At 46.6% G+C, this 16,654-nt stretch overlaps 1 pseudogene; it reads right to left on the bottom strand.

Moving 5' to 3' along the window:
• Nucleotides 1–2,916: 2,916 nt before the first annotated feature.
• Nucleotides 2,917–16,654, bottom strand: part of LOC119165952 (uncharacterized) — a 70,854-nt pseudogene continuing 57,116 nt past the window's right edge.

The raw sequence follows: 16,654 nt of genomic DNA on the forward strand, positions 1-16,654 counted from the left end.
TGCCTGTACGAGTGGTGTGTTAGACTCGCATGAGCCTACTGTACTTGGCTCTATGTGTGATGTGTTCCAAGACTCATACGAGTGTGCTGTGACTGGGCGGATCGCATTAGACAAAGAAACGACTACTGAGTTTTTTCCGAGATGAATTTTCCTCTTTATGCCATGTTGCTTCGTAGGTGCCTTTTTTGTGCATCACGCTGAGCGAGGGTTTAAATATTTGCACTACCATTAAATAGGAGCACCTTTCACATATTTCCTCTGATGTGATGTTGGCATGGTATAGTACTAGAAAGATTGTTAGTGAGCATTTTTTTGTATTTTAGGAGAAATTGCATAGCTTGTAGATGAATACACAAGGAATGGTTCCCACAGAAATATTTTGTGTGAAGTGTCCACGTCAAGATGCCGGACAACAGCTGCTCCGCATTTTTGAAACAGATACTTAACAACTCTGCACACTCAAGAGAAATGGCCAGTTATATTCTGTTCCTAAATTGTGCTCGCATTTCTTTAAAATTATTCCTACGTGTCTATATCAGTAAAATTTTAAAGAAGTTGCCATTTTAAATCTAGTTATTGCAGCGAAATCTGTTAGAAGATCAGAACACGGGTCACGCCCGGCGCCGTGAATGTAAGCCGCCGCCGCAGCCGCTGCTGTCCGTAACCAGTGTCGCAAGAAGTGATAAAAAGCTCAGCAAATAAACATTACATAAGGACACAATGGGATTGAAACCCGGGTCCACGGCGTGCCAGTCCAGTATTCTACCACTCATCCACGTAGGCGCTTGCAAATCGTTTCTATACACTGGCCTTATATAGGCAGGCATGATGTTGGGAACGATATCGCGTTAATATGAGTAATAAAACGTTTTAGAATATCAAAGGAACACTCAGGTTGCACACAGTGCCAATTGCGTAACGAGTTGGCCGTCTAATGCTCGAACCAACTAGAAAACTTGCTCTTGGTCAACTATTAACAGTGGCGCATACCCATTTCCGGCATAACTCTTCATTGTCGTCAGCCACTGCATAAAAAATTGCACAAATCCCTAGCAAGTATGTAGCCGAAACCACGCTTTTCCGAAAAATGACGAGTGATGGAAAAGTGAATGCTGGTCTACCACACAAGAATTACGATTATTTCTGGCGTAATAGGCACACAGCAAGTGGTCTTGTAGCAGTTACCCAAAGAGTGTTTATAAAAGACTCTAAAAGGCCACTCTTGTAGCTTTTGCTATGACTGTGCTGCGCGTTTCACGCAGGCCTGGCGTTTGTTTTTTTAGGATGTATATAGTCCTTATAGTAGAAATCTAACCATTGTCAAGTGCATATGATCCCAAGATTGATTAAGGTGGAAAAAAAGTATTACAAATCGGGACAATGGCCTTATCACACCGCTTTGTTAAAAAATATCTTGTTTATTTCTCTTTTCATCAGTGTAGCTTTTTTTCACTGCTGCTTTTAAGCATAGCACGTGGAGTCAACTACAGTACTATATTCTGTGGCAGCCGAAGTCCTTGAGCACATCGACAGAAACACTGAATTTTCGTTGCTAAAGGCGCAGTAGGATTCGTCATTCCTTTCACACTTTCAATTTCATTTTGTGAAATATTCATTTCTACTCTATAATAATAAAGCCTATTTGCAAAGTACGGAGTAATTACTGCATTTCAGCAGGTCTGCTTGTTTATTTAGGCGAAAGTGAATTCTGAAGTGCATAAGTTTTGTGCCTATCAGATTTATTATCAGCTCAATAAAAGCTTGCATGTAGATCTTTTAGGGTAGGGCAGATGGACAAGTATACTGCCTAATTTCTGAATGACCAGCCCGACGGCTGACGCAGGAAGTAAGTAAAATGACAGTGAAGCGCTTCCTGTCCTTTATTTCTTTTATTTTGTGTGGTAGTCATCAAGCTGTTAACCAAAGACGTATTGATAACTTACTCGTAAACTTTTTGGCATGGAAAATTTACAGGAACACTGAGATACACAGCGAAAAAAATGCAAAACAAGTCATTACAACTTGTTAGAAAGGTGCTGACTTGAGCTTGTTGGTTTGCCATGCCCGTAAACTGTTGAACGTAAGAGACATAGACAGGAACACAGAAATGCATTTTTGCGTTCCTGTCTATATCCCGCATGTGCAGCAGTTCATAAGTATTGCCAATGAGCTTAAGTTAACACCCTTCTAACATGTTGTAATGGTTCTTTTTACATGCCTACTGCTACTAGAAAAAAATGAACAACGTCTAAAAAACGTCCGAACTTAGTTTTGCAACACTTCCGTAAGATGACAACTAGCGGTACACAATAAAACGAAAACGTCTAAACGTATTCTTTCAAGACGTCTTTTAAGTGACAACTAGTGGAACGCGAAAAAATGAACACTTGTAAGCGGGGTTTTGCAAGAGCTCTTTTAAAAGACAACTAGCGAGACATTAGCACAGCTATCTCACGCTCAAGTAGTGGACTACGACTATAAAATGTCTCGATCAATACGCCCATAAGCCATTTTAACTAGCCATTCAAGACGTTTAATATACGTCAAATATCGTCTTTTGTGTTGCATGGTATTTAAGCTCTAATTCTGTGTTCGAATGCGAGGTGTGTATTCGGAAGATTCACGAGGTGTGTATTCGGAAGATGGTATAATCGTGGAAAATTTTACCTGATGAGATCTTGTTTGGAATGTACGCTTACTGCATGAAGGCTTCTCGTATGTTGGGAAGTTCTTAACAGACTCACAGTTGTAACAAAACTTTTTAATTGAGAAAAAGAAAGAGGATAAGGAGTAACAACGAAACAATGTGCATGACAATTTTCTTCTTCATCCGGGTCACCTCCTGAGCGTATGTGCCAGCCTGACATTTTGATTCCGCTGACACTCAGCCATTCCTGACAGTGAGCTGTCCTCAGTTCATGTGGTGTACTCCTGCAGATACGCAGGTCTTTTAAATACACCTTTGCTACGTTTTAACACTCCTTCTTTCTCATCCGAGTTTCACTGGTCGTACTGTTCTTGGCATTTTTCACCCCATCTCTTCAGTTGGCTGATGAGGGCGGTTGTCGAGTAGACCTTTTTTCTTCCGCTCATCTTGGTCACTCTGTAGGTGTCTGCTGGGAAAACTTCTACCGTTGTGAGTGGACCTCTAAATGTTTTCTGGGGTTTTCTTGGCGCACCAGTGTGCTCCGGAACGCAGCGCATAACGACTGTCTCAAACGGTCAACTTGTTCGCCGTGGAGTTACGCTTGTGGAAGTACTGCTTTAACCTTTTTTGCTGGCACGCTAAGTCCCCTAGAGCTATCTCTTGAAGTTGCTCAGGGCATACCCCCTCGTTATTCTCCATGTTCAGTCATCTGAGTACACCATCTTGCATCCTTGGTTATTATTCATTCAAGAGCTTGAAAGGCCTTGGAGGCAGTGTAAGCGGGGCTAACCCTGTCTCTGATTGATATGTGGGGTTTAACGTCCCAAAACCACCATATGATTATGAAAGACGCCGTAGTGGAGGGCTCCGGAAATTTAGATTACCTGGGGTTCTTTAACGTGCACCCAAATCTGAGCACACGGGTCTTCTTCATTTCCGCCTCCATCGGAAATTCAGCCACCGCAGCCGGGATTCGAACCCGCGACCTGCGGGTCAGCAGCCGAGTACCTTAGCCACTAGACCACCGCGGCGGGGCAAACCCTGTCTCTACCTCCTTGATCTTCTGCTACCACTCCTTTTGAGTTGGGTCCTTGATTGTTGCCATAACACACTTCACCCTAGTTCTATTCACACGCTTCACCGGACCACTTGCCCTTGGATGGTGTGCATAGTTCAGAGTGGGGGCCACGCCCATTTCCTGGCAGGAGGCTACGAAGCCGTGGGACGTGAAGCAGGAATTACTGTAACAGCTTATGCGCTCCGCAAGTTCACATTCTGTTGTGAAGTTCTGCACACACCGCAACGCATTTTTCGCTGAGGTGTCTCGCAAGGAGTAGAGGCGCACAAACTTGGTCAGGTTTTCACTAGCATCAGTATTCATTCGTTTTTCTTGGAACTACTCACAAACGGAGCAACGTGGTTCACATGAACAAGTTGAAATGGTCTCTCTTTAGGTGGTATCGAGTGAAAGAGCCCAGGCTTCTTTCCTCCTGGTACCTTTCATCCTTGTCGTTCATGGGTATCTCAACCGTTCCGTCTTCGACGTGAAGTAGTATTTCCTTTTCAGTACCCGTAAGCAATATAACATTTCCTTCACTCTTATTGGTATCCACTGTCACCCAACACACAGTCCTTTAGGGCGTCACAATGGTCTCCTTTACACCAAGTGGATCCTTTGAAGGCTTGATCAGGGCATTGTCAAAGTTGAAAACAGAAAATTATCTTCGTAGCCAATCCTGAGTTCATCTTCGACGAGTAGGTATGCTATGTGGTCCTGTTCCGTCCAATTCCTAGCAACCAGCATGTCCACAGCAAAGGCACTGTTGTGAACTACAAGTACATTGACCTTACGGCATAACATATCATCAATTTCTATGTCAACTTTAAAAAGGTTCCGATAGACTGTACTATAGTGGTATCAGTGCCTCCCAACCCATACAACGCCTGGGCCTTGCACACGTCTTGCAGGTTGTAACGTTCAGCCGCTTGATGACGCAATATACAGTCTGAACCTCCCGGGTCAATCGTCACGGAGAGCTGGTAAGTAGAATTGATGATCGCAACGTCCAGAAACTTTGATGGACCACTGTCACTTGTGGGGTCCTCATTCACCATGAAGTTCCCAGGGAGGTTTGTCTTAGAACAGTCTTTCGCTATGTGCCCGCACATGTGACAGCTGTAGCATTTTCACTCTGACGGATCACGATTGGGAGGCTCTGGCGCTTTGTTTTTGTGGTACCCCACCACTTGCTTGGTAAGTGGCGCCTGCGTTTGTGAGCGCTTGCTCGGCTGGACGCATGGCACTGCAAGATTTTGAAAGCGAAGTCTTCGCATAGGGTGTCGCGGTACCTGGGTCACCACCGCGTGGCTTGGCCCCTAAATGCTGTTACATTCTAGCTTCGGTTATTCGCTCCAGTCTTCACAAATCTGCCAACAATTCGTACTCGTCCTTGTGATCCTTCACCGACGTTAAGATTCATGCCTCATTAAACCGCAATCCCACTAAAACTTCCTCTTTCGTAGCTTGCATACCGAGGCTTAATGCTTTGCAATATATTACCTTTTCAAGGAACTATGCCGTGATGGATTATCCCTTCATCTGGGCTCTTTCCTGTGTTTGCTTTCACTGTTCGGCCGTACATTTCTAGCCCACAAAGCCTTTTGAAAGCTACATTGAAGTCCTCCCACGTAGTAAGGTCATGGACACGGGCCTGAAGCCAGAATATAGCAGGTCTCTTCATGGTAAATCTGGCGTTTTCGAGTCTGAAGCTCTCCTGCCAGGCGTCTGGGACCGCCATGAAATCGATACTTTTCAACCACGCCCCGGCTTTATGGCATCACGACCACTCCCAATTCAGGGAGTGCTCGTGATGCGGTGCTATAGACGAGAGCACGCCCATCTCGCACCCAGGCGCCTTTGGCGGTATACCCTCGCTCCCAGAGACGCCATGGTTTGTTTGGAACTGCCAAGGCGCGCCTTGCTAGCATAGCATGCAGTGGCTCTGGGAGTTTAAAATGCGAAAAAAGTGCCTGTTCACATTGGGCTCGCTTATTAAATGTCATCTGCGTACTACTGCGCTGTCATCTGATGCGACAACAACCAGCGCAAAAGTAAGAGATTGCTGAGCACTGCATGTGAAGTTCACAGCGCATCGCGGGAATCGTGCCGGTGCGGGGTTTTGCGATACCATCCACAACGACAAACGCTGAGCTCCGCTGCCTTAGGATATAATCGCAATCGCCAGGAAGAACTACGAGCCCAATAAGATATACGAGCAAGTATACCTATTGCGTTTATTCAAGCGCGACTCCAGCTGTTCCACTTGACACTAAGCGATTTGCGTGGAGTATGCCTGTAGTATGTGGAACAAAGCTATTGCCGTATACTCTTTCGCGGGCCGCATTTCAATAACATGATATACGTATTACGACTCCCACGTCGTCGCGGGCACCGCGTATGTTTAGTACAACTGTAACGGCGTACTATCGCGATGCAATGAGACGTGAACGGCGTGGAAATCATGGCTTTCAACTCAGTCGAACTGCGACATGCCTTGACTGTCACTAGGTGAATCTGCATTTGCTTTCGGCCGGCGTCACCGTACCGTTTTAAAATCTTGTTCTGGCTGGCACTTTCGCACCGCGTGTGTGTTCTGAGTGCTCGGCAGGACTGGTAATCGATACACATGCGGTGCATTAGCGTAAGTTGGAGCCTGATTCTAGCGCTACGTTGACACCGACTTACAGCGCAAATTCTGCCTTGCCACAGCGAAGGCACGTCGCAGTTAGCGCTTTCCGCTGTTCGTGTTTCTTTCAGTCGGTTAATACGTACCTGATGAAGTTGCTTTTGTAGTCTGCAATACACGTGCTGCAGACATTACGGACTGTCGAGGAAGGCCTTTTCGATGTTTCACACGAAATCAGCATACTAAATTCCAGCAAAGGAACAGCGCGAAACATGCTTACAGCCGGACTATAGGGTTGTGAAGTTTCGCGTTTTTTGCAGAGCGTATTCTCTCGTTGCAGTTTAGGGTGTTGCTTCGCCACACTTGCAACAGATGGTGCCACACTTGTCAATATGGCGGCAAGCACTGAGCTCGCTGTGTGTTGGTATATATTGTGGTGGTAGTGATTAGAAGAGGAAGACACCTAAATTTTGCAGCTCAGTAGGGAGCACGGCGCAGCTATATAAGGGGTCGCGCTGCACGCGTCGTACGTGCGTCCAAGCGCTATCCTCCGAAGATGCGATAGACTTGTTTCCCACACCAATCAGATTCAGATTCGCTCATTTATGCTGCTTCTTTCTGGCTTGAGAAAATGCCACCACCGCGTCACAGAGCAGCGCATGCAGAAATGTTGCAGTGACACTTCTCCATTGGTTGCCCGCATAGCGCCACCAACGGCGACACGCTGTCTGAAAACACCGTACATTTCACAGATACAGCGTGACTGCCAACATTGTGAACATGAGGAATGCAAGACGCCGCCCCACGGATCTGTAACTGAACAAAAAATTACCTCATATGAGTTTCGTCATGAAGCACTGCATGAGGGGCTACTCTCCCCCATTACCACGAAGCACACTCGAAGGCTAGACGCTGGGAGAGAGTGGCAACGGCATCATCAAATTGATGCCATTTATTTCCCTTAGAGATGCTTTGCTCGAATGCAGATTGGTCGTAATGCTTGTCTAAGGTTCGAAAATTCGTACCCTCGATCCCGATAGCGTCGAAACGTGACAGTGGGATACGCCGATGTTCGTAGCGGAACCATGACTGACGGCGAACAGCGCGCTAAACGGGGAGCAGAAGTCGCACTTTAAAAGGGCCTTGCATCATCCATCCTAAAGTAGTTTTGATCGCAGTTATACTTACGCTGATGTGATCTGTTTTCCTAGTGGTGACTCGCCAATAAGCGTCCGATCCGATAAGGGCACTTATCTCTTCGGGTTGCCAGGCTGTCAGCTGCGTTGTACCCTGTTCGTCGAGCCGGTGCAAAAGTTTGCGGTTGAGTGGTGGGCTTGTGACAGTGCCTCTTTCCGGAATCGTTAATGCTCCCACTGTTATTGCGTAGTCGTCGAACTCGCTGCGCAGTAGTACGTTGACACGCTCTGTGAAGATTTGTCTTGTTAATCTTGAGCCGATGAACGTGACGAGAAATAGCACTTTTTTTCCCGTGACATAGCACTGAAGAATCTTTGACAAGTCTGCACGAGTCTATGAGCGCTGACTGCCGCTATCGAACAGTAATCGCACTAGGAGCCGTCGGTCTCCCAACCCTGACCAAATTCGGCCTGTGTTCAGTAATGCAGGAGTAGATTTGGTGTGACTGTTTTGGGCGGTCGTGACGGTTCACATGATACCTGACGGGGTTTCGTGAAATGTACGTGACTCTTTTTTGCCGTGGATGTCCTGCTGGCTTGGATAACTCGCAGATAATCGCCAGTTAGCTCCACTGGCAGCTACCGAACCTGAGGTCGATAGGTTTTCGGCACAATCTCGCAATTTGATTGCGTGTTCCACAGCGAAAGCAACAATTGGTGTGCTGCAGTCTTGCTCGCTTCACCTCAGCCGATAGGTTGGCGTTCCAGACAGTGATAGCATTATCGTTCGTTTTACATAGTGGGCACGGCCGTCTAACTGGCAGTGTAGATCCGGTTAGTGCAGACACTGATGACATGCGTTCTACGGCATACATTTCTTTTGATATCTGGGTCCCGGGCTTGTCTTGCGACGCACGACGAGACTGTAGCCGGCCCTCCTCGCGGATTTTCACTTGAGTGCGGAGAAACGTTAGTAAATCCTCGGCTAGCCGTATTCGGTCTTCATGGGTTTCGTCGATGCTGGAGGCGCAGTTCGATTCTTCGGATTTCTGCATGTACATAATGGCAAGATCCTCCGGCAGACATTGCACCAGGACATGATTCAAGACCACGGCGTACTCGTCAGGCGCAACTCCGACGCTCCCAGCGAAGGCATCCAGCGTACTATAAGTGCACACACAAAGGCACCCAGCGAACTCAAACCCAGTTTTAAAATATTCCTATGCATCTATTGAAGATGTACCCAAATGCATATAGCTGACTATTGAGAAGAGTAAGCCGTACCATTTTTTCCATTCGGCTTCTTTAAGAGAAATTAGCTAACTCATTTAGGAATGAAGCTGGGTGCAAAAATGCAATAAGAAAGTTTAAAATCAAACTTTAAAACGTGTGATTGGACAGTTTCTAATAAATTTATCTATCATGTATCAGTGTTCTCTTTGCTGCAGAGAGCCGCGAAGTTATTAAAGGTACAGGTAGAAAAAACATTGTTGATCCCTATTTTTAGGAATCGGTATAACACGAAAGCGAAAGGTGTGCTGGCCGAGCTAGTTGAGCATTCATTGCACCTTGTTTCGCCACATAGGCGAAGGAATGAATGCTGCAGTAACCAATTGCAATGTCACGCGAGGAATGGCAAGAAGCTCGAAATTCGCAGCGCACACCCCAAGCAAAAAACACGCACGTAAGAAGGATACACAAGACGAGCGCGGGCAGAGAACTATCACAGCTCGACACTTAAAGCACGGTGCTCAAACAGAAAGAATAAACGTACGAAACGAGCGCACAAGTATACACATATACGATCGTGAACAAGGGTCACAAGTATTACTTGTTCGTGTGTGGGCAGCGCGCTCTTTTCGTAAACGCGGCTGTGGCGGCAAACGAAGTGACATTCTCGCCCTCTTCTAACTATTGTAACTTCAAAGAAAGCTTGTGGTGGACGCATAAGAAGCACACAGAACCCGAATCCCGAGGTAAGCGCCTGCGCGCGCGAGTGAGCCACTACGCTAAATAATATTTACACGCACATTGACCGTGCCATGTGGGCGCACGCAAGCACACCAATGCGTGCGTTGCTGCGGCACAACGGTCTTCCAGTCACGCCGTGCACGCGGCCAGCAACTGCGGCGGACACCTCTTAAGGGGGTGTCAGACCAGTTCTCCAGGACCAAATAAAGTTCATTTCACTTCACAACTTTTAGAGCGCGCGCGCACAATGCGCGCTCGTGATGCCATCTCGCTACTAACGACGATAAGTGCCGAGCTCTGAGAACCGCCAGCGGTGCACGGTGTACATAAATAGCTCGCCATTAACAATCTGGAGAAGGGTCGCTCGGCGATTTGCTGGTTAGCGCAGCGCGCTCAGAAGTGCGAGGTTGCTGGTTCGACACCGCACTGGGGAACTTTCTCTTTTCGCTTCCTTTTTCCTTGCAATCTGTTAGCAAATATTTTACAGCGTCATATCCATGACGGAAATACGTCACAGATACATGGCGTGGCCCGCCATAAGAAAAGCTGTCTTCTTCCTAAGCACCATGAGGAAAACGAACAAAGTGAATAAATGCGGGGTCCTCTAAACCGCTAATGGTGCCTAAATGCCCGGGCCACATTGCAATGTGGAACCGCAATCACTCCCGGTATAACAGATAGAGTGCCTCAAGCGCTATTGCTTGCAGGTTGCTAAGACTGAATCATGAAGTGTATTAGTGGAGACAAGGTTTCTTGCAGCAATGTTTTTTGGAGTGGAACCTAAACTAATTCTGCCTTCTAGGATTACCGGCACTGCCATACACATCGGAAACAATCGGAGCTTCCAGTTCAAACACCAGTTAAAGTAAAAACAACTGGAGTGATCCAATCACGCGATAGCCCTTCGGAAGCGTCGATAAATGATCGCTCTAACGCGCTTCGCCGGTGTTTGGCGAGATCTTGCGAAAGTCTTACGGAGGCCCGTGCACCACTAGCACAACAAGACTCCGTTCCTGTCAAGCCTCGCTGATAGATGTCGGTGCTTCCGCAAATGTCAAGAAGCCGGGACGCACGCGTCCTTATACACCCTTACGAGCGCTCGCCAAAGCGACGAATAGGTGCTGGCTAGAGGGGGAGGGGGGTTGTAAGCGCTATATAGAAGGGGCTTACATACACTATATATTTATATTTATATAGCGCGTCGGTACGAGCCCATTAGCGCCTTCCTGCTGGCGCTGTTGACATTTCGACGTCAGGGCACTTCCGGAGTGAAAATCTCGGTGACAGCGCAGCGACTTTCCAGCGAGCTATTGTCTTTGGCCTGAAAAAAAAATATTTCGAGCCATTCACTTCTGAACACACGATCAGTGTTTGAACAGCGGATGGTGATGGCCGCTCCACGAGGCGCAATGATGGCACTTGTGCGTGTGGGCGAAACGCCTTCGGGGGTGAATGGCGAAGCCAACGTAGCATGGAGTGGTCCCCGTTTGTGTTAACAGAGGCGCTTAAGCATGGTACGACGCGATTCTGGGGCTCCATGTGGGCTTTTCTAAAGAAGCTGCAGGTTTGCGTCACTGGGAAGAGTCTTCCGAGTAGGAGATTACCAAGTGTACATTTCACTAAATGTATGTTCCATGTTGTGGTGTTCACCTATAATCTCGCTTTCACGAAATAGTGGCTATATAACGGAACATCAAAGGCTTGCTTGTTGAGAGAGCGTTCATGCACTACCTGCTCTAGGAGGAGGAGGACATGGAGCAACGCTAACCAGCATATTCTCGAGAACTGTTTGCTTAAACTTTGGCACAGCGTCACGACATGTGCCCTGAGCTTTACTAAAGTTCGAATGAGACTTGGTTGAAACGCGTTCAGGCCGTACCGCCACTTGCAGTTTGGTCGAAAACATTTTTAACAAGTCGCATTTTTGTTGAGCGGGTAGGGGATCGTAGTGCAATAGACGTCAGCTTTCGAATAGCAGTACCTACTGGAAACTATGTGCTGATGTGTCGGGTATTGCGATTCTGGTTTCGTATCTGTGTTGATAAGTTGAAATCTCCGAAGCAGCCAGGCGAGCCCGCAGCGGACACTTTGTTTACACCAACTCCCAACAGCATTGCTGAAATCGTAAATTATGCTGATAACTTCAACACTCTTTCGAGCCGAGTGCAGTTTACGTCTATCTTTTATTCTTTAGGTATCACGCTGCTCCCTCTTACTCTCGCCACATTTCCATACGTGCATTTCCTTAAGAACACTGATAACTAATCTTGAAAGTTCAGCAAACGACAAGCATCTCGAGTTCAAGCTGTGCACTAAGCCACAACACAACACAAGCGTACAAAAAGGAACCTTAATCTACGCAAAAAGAGGACATAAGGTCTCGTAAGTGTTGTTGCTTAGGGCAACTATGCATGGGGGCAAATCTCCGCTGTCTCAAAGCTATTTTAAATCTGAAGGAACCCAAGGTTAAAAAAAATAAGCTTTTCAATGTCTCTACTTTTTCACAGCTACGTCTGCGCGAATAAAGCTAAGATAATAGGATAGCATTCCAATTCCTTAATGCTTCGCAATGGCACTCCTGCCATGCTAAATGTAAGAATTAGTAAAGCACAGACCCCTGATGAGTTTTTGAAGGGCTCTTGAAGACAATCCAAAAATTCACAGCACCAAAAAGAAATTAGAAAAAAAAACGTTAACAGAAACAACAATCTTCCCAAATATGCATTTTTTTTCGAAGTATCGTTAGAACAGTTGAGTGCGGCGTTAAATCAGTCAAAAGCAGAGTGAACAAAAACCTGAATAATGTTATGGGGGCATATTTCCGGTGGCTTGATAAAACAGAATATTTGTTTATATCAATGCACACGTCAAGATCTTCAAAGTTTGGAAAAGCACAAGAAGCCTCATGTCGCATAGACTAAGAAGAAAAAGAGAAAACAGAAAGAAAAAAAAACAGAAAACAAAAATTAAGCGAATAGGAAGCAGCCGAGAGATGTGTCCGTCGCGCTAATTAAAACTTGAAAATTAGGATAAAAATAAAGAACGCATCGTAACTTGATAAACGTACCAACAATTCGCTTTCACCTAATGACGCGTAACAATAAAACACCTCGCTTTACACTTCGTTAACGCTGCTTTAAACAAACGACGAAAATTGTGAGTGAAATGCGAAGAGACAGAAAAAAAAAACATCGCACGAAAAGGGCTCTGAACAGCAACCACGAAAATGCAACGGGGTATTGCCGTGAGAGAGAGAATTATTTTAATGAAGTGCCGGAGAAGTTTGACTGGTTTTTCCTCTGGCATGCTACTCCAGGTACCGGGTGATGACTATGACATATACAGTGATAAACGCATAACACATCTAGTCACACACATACACTACAATATTTACACCGTTTTGTTCAGGCCTGTGGCCCGTAAGAACGCACTGGAGCTGTTCTACCATGAACCTAGAACATCTGTCAAGTGCAAGTTTATCGATATGTGGGGTTCAACGTCCTAAAACCACCATATGATTATGCGAGACGCCTTAATGGTGGGCTGTGTAAATTTTGGCCACCTGGGGTTCTTTAACGTGCACCCAAATCTGAGCACACAGGCCCAAAGCATTTTCACCTTCACTGTGTTTAGAAAAAAATGTTTAACGATTTCGAGTACTTCGTACTCAACTATGAGAGAGCATTGAGCCGTCCCGTTGTCCGTATACATCAGTTGCCATGCATTATGTCCTTTAACGTGCACCCAAATCTGAGCACACGGGCCCAAAGCATTTTCACCTTCACTTAATATGCAGCCGCCGCAGTTGGGATTCAATCCGGCGACCTGCGGGTCAGCAGCCGAGTACCTTAGCCACCAGACGACCATGGTGAGGCGTCAACTGCCAGTTTGCGTACAGTTGTAGTTTCAAGGCCATCTTCGGAGACGAAATTTCTCTCAGATGCGTAAATCATGCACTCACAAAGGATGTGATTGATGTCTTTTACGACGTTACATTGTACACACGATGGTGATCCTGACAATCCGATTTTGTTCACCTGTATTTGGGCCTCCCGATCCGCCATGCCGCTTTAGTATGCCGCGAGACCTAAACAGGCAAGACCAAACATGGTTACACCGCATCCAATTAAACGTCGCATATGCGAAATACTTTAGGGTATTGTGGAGTTGGATATGCTGATTATTGTGAATCAGAGGCTCGGTTCGAGCTAGTTGATAAAGCGACATAATGAAGACGGCAAGCGCGCTAAGACGAAAAAAAAAGTGCGTCGTCTTCTTGTGCCGCCATTTTTAGCGCCGTTTCTATAATATATTAAGGTTTCGAGCCCATAGAAGCTGTATACAAGAGCTGCTGTTGTTTTGTCCTTCAAGGATAGCAAGTCGGGAATGCTTTACACGTTTTGACGCTCTGAACACTATAATTACTGTTGCCTATTGGTTTTCTAGTCTTTGTTTACGCACACTCGTGACCGAAATTTCGAAGACCACGGTAGTGCGTGACGAATGGCACCGCGGCGCCTTCTCATGGCTTCCAGAGAAGCTCATCAGCACCGGCGGCGCAAGCTCATTCTTTTCTGCTTGCCAGACAGCGCTTTCACTCCCTTCAACAGCGCGCATTCGAAACGCCAGAAAAACTGCAAGGTGCCGCTTTTGCAGTCGCCGCAGAAGCACCGAACGATTAATGACGTCACGACAAAAATATCTAACTTGTAGTGACGAAGCTCGGTGTGTGCCGCTTCTGCGCTGTAGTTCCAGGTGCTCCACCGCGGTGAAAACACGTGTATTGCATCAGTTTTGTTACCGAGCAGATCTTGGCGAAGCACTCATGTTGTCACCACCGTGAAACCCCTGCAACGAAGGCAACGAAAAGGCGCGCACCGAGCACTGATGCACTGCCACTTTTTTTTTTTTTTTGGCGATTTCACCGCTCAGTGCTTGGGCGGCGACTGCAGAAGTAACACCTTGCGACTTTTTTTTTTTTTTTTTGGCGTTCTGGTGTGTGCGCAGTTCAAGGGAACGAAAGCGCAGGCTGGCAGGTAGAAAGGATGTACTGTACTTGCACTGTGCACGCACATGAGCTTCTCTTGTAGACGTGAGAAAGCGCCGCTTCGATGTTCGCCACGCGGTCCCGTGGTCTCCTAAATTTGTTCGCCACTGTTCACATAAAAACTGAACGTTTTCGACATCTGCATACGCTGTCCGTACGTCCTTGCTGAAGTTTTCGAAGTCTCGATCCAAACCTGTACCGAACAGTGTGGCCCCGCCGTGGGGTCTAGTGGCTCAGTTACTTGGCTGCTGACCCGCACGTTGCGGGATCGAATCACGGCTGCGGCGGCTGCATTTCCGATGGAGGCGGAAATGTAGTAGGCCCGTGTGCTCAGATTTGGGTGCACGTTAAAGAACCCCAGGTGGTCAAAATTTCCGAAGCACTTCACTACGGCGTCTGTCATAATCAGATCGTGGTTTTGGGACGTTAAACCCCACATATCAATCAATCAATAAATCAATCCGAACAGTGTGGAGGAAAATCACGACGTCTGCCTTTCCAATACCTTATTTAATCTAGTTCCCACAAGCCCCACTAGTATGTTGCTGTTCGTGATACTCCAGCGTTGTAGCAACATCTACAGGGTTTTGTACAATGATGAGGTGGCGCATATGCTGCGTCCCAGAGGAATTCCACACCATCGAACCACCGTTGCCAAAGCTTCTGCAATAAGCATCAGAGCATCCCCACTCGATCCTCATCCTTCCTTCAAACGGAGGCTCATCGACCGCTGCAACCGACCCTCACTGGTATTTTGTGCGTGCGGGAGCCGAAAAGAGAGACTGCTTTTTCGATGCTCTGTAGCAACTCAGCTCTCCACCCATTAGTCAAAAGCAGCCGTAGGGGCCCCTTATCATTCCATTCCTTGTAGGAGAAGCGGGGAAAAACCGCTGTTCCTTCAGCGCATTTCAACCTCTAGGTATGTACCGCACACGCCGCAGTGGCCTAACCTGCATAGTCAACGAGACCACTGCGCGAGATGTTCGAGTTACTTCCATTTTTTCTGTCTTTCCTCTGCGAAAGCTCTCCTCAGCGCAGCTATCCCTGGCCATTCGTTTTCATTCACTGGGGAAACGAAGATGCGTCGCTCGTTGGTGCGACTGCCACATTCAGCCTTGGCGCCTCGTGCTCTGAGCCTACATGTCATCATTCGCAGTTCCAGGGACGCGGTGCGCTGCAACGTGCCGAATGTTTTATTGATTAGTTGGTAACTATATTATGAGGTTCTGGGGAGCTAGTTTCCTTCACGCACATTGCAAGGCGTCATATGTAGACATGAATCTATCTTTCAGGAACCAAGGTATAGGGGTATTTGCTACGTATACTCTTCGATGCATTAACAGCCAGCCTGGGCAAAATGGGGCGGCTTATTTGAGGTGTTCTGCGCAAGGCAAGAACAATTGTCGTTATACGCAACATTAATGACATACTTTTTTTACTACCAACTAATAAGGCAAGGCAAGGCTATTCTCAGGAGGAATTGTTAATGAAACTTTAAACTCCGCTAAAAGAAAACAACAGCGAAAGCCTATGCATCACGTTCCAGGACACTTGCATATGTGGTAGCTCACAAGGAACGCCACTTTAAACCGCCTCTAATAAATATAATACTGCAGCTACTGCACCCTAAATGTTTGCAGTGTTGCTATGAGATCATGCTGATTTTACGAGTGGTCACAGAACATTTTTCCACACCCTTTAGTAGCAAGCATTTGGCAGGAGGCTTCGTACGAAGATGAAAAGCGGTACAAGCCAAGCTGCTTATTCAGCACCACCCTTGCATCTTCAGGTCTCTGAAACACCTCACCATCAGTTTACCGTTTGTACGATGTTTCAGAGAACATTGACGCATTAAGTTCTGCCAAATGTCTCCAAGAGGAGTCTACCGCAGATACACTGTGGGCCATAGGGATGCTGTTTACATAGGTTAAATGTATGTCACCGCAAAAAAATGCCCCAAACTCCCCAAAGGGAATCGTGAAGAAATGCATATGCATTGCGTAGCATGCATAACGGCGTTTCGCACGTGAGAACCCAGCGTTAGAAGACTAATTTAATCTTTTTTTTTTCTTCTTACACCATGCAGCCAATAGCACCGTTTGCCGAACGTGGCACTTTTATGTCGCGATTCCAGCTTCAGCAGCTAGCATGTATGGTTAAACAACAC

The sequence above is a fragment of the Rhipicephalus microplus genome, chromosome 1, assembly GCF_043290135.1.
Source record: "Rhipicephalus microplus isolate Deutch F79 chromosome 1, USDA_Rmic, whole genome shotgun sequence".
In the NCBI taxonomy this organism is placed as follows: Eukaryota; Metazoa; Arthropoda; class Arachnida; order Ixodida; family Ixodidae; genus Rhipicephalus; species Rhipicephalus microplus.